We start from the raw sequence: 7,926 nt of genomic DNA, 5'->3' as shown, positions 1-7,926 counted from the left end.
GCGCCTCGGACCATATGCAGTGCGGCGAAAGCTCGGAGACTTGGATTATGAATTAATCCTGCTGAAGTCAGTACCGGTGCACCCGGTGTTCCATGTCTCCTTGCTTAGCAAGTACACGCGTAGCGAGATCCCGGGCCGAGAGCCAGAGGAACCGCCTGCCATTGAGGTCGAGGGCGACGAGGAGTACGAGGTTGAGCAGATCAAAGATTCGAGGATCTTCCAGCGTCAGCTGCAGTACCTCGTCAAGTGGAAGGGTTATGACGACTCACATACGTCATGGGAACCGGCGCGCAATGTTGCGAATGCGCCGGCCCTCATAGCCGACTTCCACCGGAAGAATCCAAACGCCCCTCGCCGCCTCAATGCCGCTACATTTGGTGGTCTCAACTTTCAGCCAATGCCTTTGCCGCTGACTGAAGCACGCTGCCGCTCCGGGTGGGAAATGGGCAGGGGCGCCTCGCATGAGGTCATGCGCCGTTGAGGGGGGGTAATGTCACGACTTGGTACGGCGTCTAGCCGTTTTTTAATTTTTCCTTTTCGCGGGCTCGAACCCGTGACCTCTGTACTATACGCTCGAACGGACAAGTCCTTATCTACTCTACGATTAGACTAGATGGGGCGGCAGTGCGCGGCACAGCTCGGGCTCTGCTGACATAGCCGCTCTGACTCACCGGCCCCCGGGGCCGCGTCAGCTTGCTGCGCACGGACCAGCTGTGCACGGACCAGTGCGCACAGCCTGCCCTCATCTTTCCCTGTATATAAGCCGGCCTCTGCTGCCCTAGGGACCTCAGTTTCGACCTCTTGTCCCTAGGTCAGTAAGCATCCCTTGTATTCCTTTTCTTACCTCACTAATATATTATCTTGTCCCTAGCCTTAGGTTTGAGCGTAGCTCACCATCGCTTTGGTGAGATCAGTCGAACGCCCTCAGCTCTCAGACTCTCCCCTGTCGCTTGACCTCAAGTCGCGACATTAGGTCGAAACTCCACAAAGCTACCGGCGTTCCTCGGGACTCCCACAAACTCACCTTCCTTTCCTACAGGTCGGGTGGTGCGCACCCCTACTGTACACTACGATACGTAGATAGCATACGTACATCGCCAACACTTGAGAAACGAACTCTTCAGTACCTGCACTTTAGTGGGCGGTACTTGTCCTCACGGACGCGTAGCCTTGGTTCCTGCTGCATACTAGCCAAAAGCAGTATTGGGCCCTATGTGAACTGCGAATCTCAGTGTCATCTCGGGCGCTGTAGGTGTAAGCTAGTCTAGCACGGCCTTTCGTAGTATGCGCACCTCCCCGTCCTCCCCCCCATCCAACGTGGCTGCCTGTCAAGGCCTCGTTCACGCATTCGACTCTCAGGACCTTGTCGACGTCTACATCCCAGACAGTCCTGACACCCTTATCCTCACCTGCGAGCAGCAGCCGTGCCCAAACCGAACACCTCGATCGATCGATCAGGACTACCCTCGCTACAAAGCGATCAGAAGGGCTCAACACCCGCTCGGTCCTCGAAGCACCCTCGCATCTCGATCCGCCTCGCGGCATTCTCGCCCTGTCTCCCCCAGCTCCCGCCTTCCCCAAACTGTCGCTGGTCCAAGTCAAGTGTGAGGAGATCTCCCTCCAGACCCTGCGCCAGAGCAAGAGCCTGAAGAGAGTGTGAGTGAAGAAGGAGTCTTGGAGCCTGAGCCCACGGATCCTGCAGGGCCCGCCTCGCCGACAGTGCTCGCCCCTGCATCAGCAGTCCCTGACGTATGTAACCCTGCCCCCGGGCTTCCTCCAGCACCTTCACTGCTGTCTCCGCCGCGAGGCCGCTCGTGCACTCGTTCCCCTTGAAGTCCGACCAGCAGAGGGCCACCACAGCCACCTCCGCCCCCGCGCCGTCCTCCGTCCCCCCCGACACCGATAATGTCGTCTCCCTCGACCGCCCCCGACAGGGAGACCCTGAAGCTTCTCCTTCCCCTCTGGTATGACGGCAAAACCGTCATCGAATGCGACAGGTTCCTGTCGCAGCTGCGCATCTACTGGCTGGTCAACACGTCGTTGACCACCATTGAACTCAAGGTGCAGGTTGCACTAAGCCTGCTCGACGGTGACGCCCGCACCTGGGCCACTCCATACTTCGCCCAACTCGTATCTGTGCAACTCGGTGTTCAGGGAGTGACGACCCCCTTCGCAAGTGAGGCGGCCTTTGCCACGGCTTTCAAAGCCCGCTTCGGCAACCTCGACAATGAGGCAGCGGCCCAGGTAGAGCTGGCCAAACTCTGCGCGGACAAGTCTGTCCGTGAAAAATGCACCGCTGCGGAGTTCTCCGCGCTGTTCAAAGGTCCGGCGGACCGCTCTGGGTATGGAGACCTGGAGTTACGCGACAAGTACCTGAGCGGCATCCCCTCCCGCGTCTACTGCAAAATCGAGCTCGAGACGTTCATCACGTGGGAAGACGCTGACAAGCGCGCCACGGAGGTCGAACAGATCCTCGATATCAGCCGGGCCCATCGGCCTGAGTTGAACAGTTTCTTCTCGGCTCGAGGTCGAGGACGCGGCGGGGCACGTGGTGGGGCGCCCCAGTCACACGGAGCTTCGGCCAGCATCAATGCGGCCGTCGTAAAAGGCAATTTCCCCGGCAATTGTTACGGCTGTGGGAAGCAAGGGTACCGACGCTTCGAGTGCCCCAATTGTAAGGACAAGCCTTACACAAAACGCGCCGACACGCGGGCTACGGTTGCCTCGGGTTCCACCCAGGTTGCGACAAGCGCCCCTGTCGCTTCATCCTCGGCGAGTACAAGCACCGCCTCAGCGAAATTGGAAAGTTCCGAGCTGGCGGACTTAGTAGCACAGATGAAGTCGATGCGCGAGGAGCTCGAGCATTATCGGGCGATGAAGGAGGAGGGTTTTTGATCCGGTCCGCGCTTCGTGCCGCACGTGTCGGGCCGCGAGTATCATGTAACAAGTATGATGTATTGTCGACTGCAATGGTGTATGAAGTGGACCAGGGGTCCCAACACTTTCACATTCCAGTACGACTTCAAGGAAAAAGACGGCACAAAGACGTAATCGCTATGGTGGACAGCGGAGCCACCACGAAGTTTATCAACAAGCGATTTATCGTAGAGAATAAGGTGCAGACGCGGAGGCTGAAGGAGCCCATTCCGCTCTATAATATCGATGGCACCCTGAATAAGGACGGAAGCATCTCAGAAGTAGCAGTACTACAGATGCACATAGGAGAACACGTCGAAAAGACGGTGTTTACGGTCACGGACATCCGTCCGGAGGATGTGATCGTTGGGTTGGATTGGCTACGCGAGCACAACCCCGAAATCAACTGGGAGGAAGGCTCCCTAAAGTTATCCCGATGCCCTGAAACGTGCAGCGCCAGAAGGACTGGTTGGATGGAGCAAGCAGCAACTGCGCGTGATACGGGGGTCAGGCCCACGGTGCGCAGGCGTTCGCCGAAGTCCAAACGGCCGGTCATAGGTGCCTGCCGGAGTAAGGTACTACCGGACTTAGAACCCGAAGAAGATCCGGTAGATGTCGAGTGGAACGAAGCCGACTTGATCGAGGCCTGGGAGCAAGGTATTACGCTTCCTGGCGCCCCTCAACTGTTCGTCGCAGCCGGGCATACGTACTCCCAGCTGTTCGCTGAGGAGGAGATCAAGAAGAAAGTCGTTAAGACCGCCGAGGAGTCGGTGCCTAAACAGTACCACGAGTTTCTGAAAGTCTTCTCGAAGGAAGCATCAGAACGGCTACCCGAAAGGAAGCCGTACGATCATGCAATCGAACTCATGCCCGGCTACTCGACATTTCATTCAAAGGTCTATCCCCTGTCGAACAACGAGCAGGAGGAGCTTGACAAGTTCCTAAAGGAACAGCTAGCAAAGGGTTACATATGGGAATCGAAGTCACCTATCTCGTCCCCCTTCTTCTTCATCAAAAAAAAGGAAGGGACGCTTCGACCCGTGCAGGACTACCGCCGGTTGAACGCGATCACGGTCAAAAATCGTTACCCCTTGCCGCTGATCGCCGAGATGGTCGACAAACTCCGCGGCGCTATGCTGTTCACGAAGTTCGACGTCCGATGGGGATACAACAACGTCCGGATCAAAGCCGGTGATGAATGGAAGGCAGCCTTTGTAACTAACCGGGGTCTGTACGAACCCCTGGTGATGTTCTTTGGCCTCACCAACTCCCCCGCGACTTTCCAGGCGATGATGAACAAGATCTTCCACGATCTCATTGTCGGCGGCAAGATCCTCGTGTACCTAGACGATATACTCATCTTCTCTACCAACAAAGAGGAGCATGAGAAGGTTACGCACGAGGTCCTCCGCCGCCTGCAGGACAACGATCTGTTCCTAAAGCCTGAAAAGTGTGAATGGGATGTTCCCAAAGTCGACTACATCGGCTATGTGTTCGGTGGCGATGAGGTAGCGATGGATCCCGCAAAGCTAAAAGGAATTAATGAGTGGCCGGTACCCCGGAACAAAAAAGACGTTCAGAGGTTCCGGGGGTTTTCCAATTTCTACCGCCGCTTCATTAAGGACTTTGCCAAGATCTCGCGACCACTCGACCGACTCACAGGGAACGACCCATGGCATTGGGGCGAAGAAGAGCAGCACGCCTTCGATGAGCTCAAGCGGCTCTTTGCCACGACTCCGGTCTTGGCGCTGTATGACCCAAATCGAGAGACGCGCATTGAGGTTGATGCCTCAGGCTACGCCACTGGCGGCGTATTGATGCAGAAGCAGGACGACGGCAAATGGCATCCTATCGCCTTCCGATCTCATGCTATGGACCCTGCCCAGCGTAACTACGAGATCTACGACAAGGAGATGCTTGCGATCATTGAAGCACTGGAAGATTGGCGCCACTATCTCGAGGGATTGCCCAATCAGTTTGAGATCGTCACTGATCACAAAAACCTCGAATACTGGTGCACGTCCCAGCACCTCACACGTCGTCAAGCGCGATGGTCGCTGTTCTTGGCTCGCTTCGACTTCCGCATCACGCATAAGGCTGGAACGTCAAATGGAAAGGCTGATGCCCTGTCGCGCCGATCAGATCATCAGATCGGCGATGAGGACGATAACACCGATCAGGTGGTTCTCAAACCGGAGAAATTCCGCATCGCCTCCACTAGACGCAGTCATGCCTCGGTGACGGCTGATCAGTCGCTTCTGAAGCGCATCAGGGAGTGTTCGGATAAGGATCGGGTTGTGGCTAAGGCACTTGAAAAGGTGCAGAACCTCGGACCGCCTAGGCTGCAGAAAGGCTTTGAGGAGTGGAATGCCGAGCAAGGGCTTCTGCTGTTCCGCGGGATGGTCTATGTCCCAAAGAACGCGGAGCTCCGGTGGGACATTGTCAAAATCCACCACGACTCGCCGATTGCCGGACACGGCAGTCGTGCCAAAACCCTTGAGCTCGTATCGCGGAACTACTGGTGGCCTGGGATGTCCAAATTCGTCAATGAGTATGTAAGCACCTGCGACGTGTGCAACCGTACCAAGACATTCCCAGCCAAGCCCCAGGGTCCGCTGAAGCCGAACAAGATCCCCGAGCGCCCGTGGCAGATCATCACGACCGATATGATCGTTGGCTTGCCAAAGTCTGATGGATTCGACTCGATCCTGGTCACCGCCGACCGCTTTACCAAGCAGGTCCACTTCTCGGCCTGTCATGAGACCCTGACAGCAGAAGGTGCGGCAGACCTGTACATCCGCGATGTGTTCAAGCATCATGGGGCCCCGGCTAAGGTCATATCAGACCGAGGTCCCCAGTTCGTGTCAAAGTACCTCCATGCAGTGTACAAGGGACTAGGGATCGAGCCGGCGCTGTCCACAGTGTTCCACCCCCAGACAGATGGCCAGACTGAGCGCTGGAATCAGGAGATCGAGCAGTACCTGCGTGCTTTCACAAGCCACAGGCAGGATGATTGGGCGAAGCAATTGCCGCTCGCGGAGTTTGCGCTGAACAACTGAGTTCACTCCGCGACCGGGCACTCCCCTTTCTTCCTGCACCAAGGGTACCATCCTGAGATCCAAGTGCGGATCAATCCGATGTCTGCAATGCCTGCAGCCGCGGATCGGCTCAAGATCTTGAAGGAGATTCGCGACGATACGCGCTCTGCACTGGAGCTGTCAGCCGAGCGCATGAAGGTGTACTACGACAAGCACGTGCAGGAGGCACCGGTCTTTGCGCCGGGGGACAAGGTCTGGCTTGATGCCCGGAACCTTAGGCTGAAACAGCCGAGCAAGAAGCTCAGTCCCAAACGCCTCGGACCATATGCCGTGCGGCGAAAGCTCGGAGACTTGGATTATGAATTAGTCCTGCCGAAATCGGTGCCGGTGCACCTGGTGTTCCATGTCTCCTTGCTTAGCAAGTACACGCATAGCGAGATCCCGGGCCGAGAGCCGGAGGAGCCGCCTGCAATCGAGGTTGAGGGCGATGAGGAGTACGAGGTTGAGCGGATCAAGGATTCAAGGATCTTCCGGCGTCAACTACAGTACCTCGTCAAGTGGAAGGGTTATGACGACTCGCATACGTCATGGGAGCCGGCGCGCAATGTTGCCAATGCGCCGGCCCTCATAGCCGACTTCCACCGGAAGAACCCGAACGCCCCTCGTCGCCTCAATGCTACTACATTTGGTGGTCTCAACTTTCAGCCGATGCCTTCGCCGCTGACTGAAGCACGATGCCACTCTGGGTGGGAGATGGGCAAGGGCGCCTCGCATGAGGTCATGCGCCGTTGAGGGGGGGTTAATGTCACGAGTTGGTACGGCATCTAGCCGTTTTTTAATTTTTCCTTTTCGCGGGCTCGAACCCACGACCTCTGTACTACATGCCTGATATGGACACATCGCTATCTACTGTACGATTAGATTAGATGGGGCGGCAGTGCGCGGCACAGCTCGGGCTCCGCTGACACAGCCTCTCTGACTCACCGGCCCCCGGGGCCGCGTCAGCATGCTGTGCACGGACCAGCTGTGCATGGACCAGTGCGCACAGCCTCCCCTAAACTTCCCCTGTATATAAGCCGGCCTCTGCTGCCCTAGGGACCTCAGTTTCGACCTCTTGTCCCTAGGTCAGTAAGCCTTCAGTTGTATTCCTTTTTTCTTACCTAACTAATATATTATCTTGTCCCTAGCCTTAGGTTCGAGCCTCGCTCACCATCGCTTCGGTGAGACAAGTCGAACGCCCCCAGCTTTAGGTTTTCCCCTGTCGCTTGACCCTAAGTCGCGACAGACAGTGCCTCTTGTTTGCTCACATTTCATCAGATTTTTTTTGCCATCTATATAGTTCACATCACATAACTACGGACAAGTGCATTCTCAAACTCGACAATGCCACTTTTTCTGAGCACCCCAAGCTGCCTATCTCATATCACGGCAGTGAAAATGCTTGGTGCTGTGCACAAGAAGACAAAGAAAGCAGCCACCTCTAAAATCACACAGGTCCAGGGGACAAAGGTGCTTGAACAGAGTTCATATTGCGAAGCTATATAGCACAAGTATGAGTGTCCAGTCCACATTACGATGTCAGAATCGAAGTCGGGGGCGAAATTGTGTTTCTGGGAACCCTAATCCATCATTTCTGGACAAATCGCCGATTTTCGACACCCTGGTCCAAAAAGATACACAGGAAGAAGCGAGGTGGTGGCGGAGCGATGACAAGGATGGGCGCTCGTGCAAGTTGACGCCTAATACCCCTGCAAACCGGTGTCTGTGTCCCCGACTGAATATTGTTCTCGTACTTCCCGTTATTATCACAAACTTATCCATCGTGACATGTCTCTGGCAGGCTCCTTGCCAGACCGGCAGGGTCAAGTGGTTGCCTCTCCTTGGAACAGTAGTGCGTTCATGAAATACTATGGCTACATAAAGATGGCGTGATACAGATACTTCAGACTTATTGCCTAGCCAGCCCCAGAAA

The sequence above is a fragment of the Postia placenta genome (assembly GCF_002117355.1).
Source record: "Postia placenta MAD-698-R-SB12 unplaced genomic scaffold POSPLAscaffold_19, whole genome shotgun sequence".
Lineage (NCBI taxonomy): Eukaryota > Fungi > Basidiomycota > Agaricomycetes > Polyporales > Adustoporiaceae > Rhodonia > Rhodonia placenta.
The sequence above is the reverse complement of the archived record's forward strand: the minus strand, read 5'-3'. Positions refer to the sequence as shown.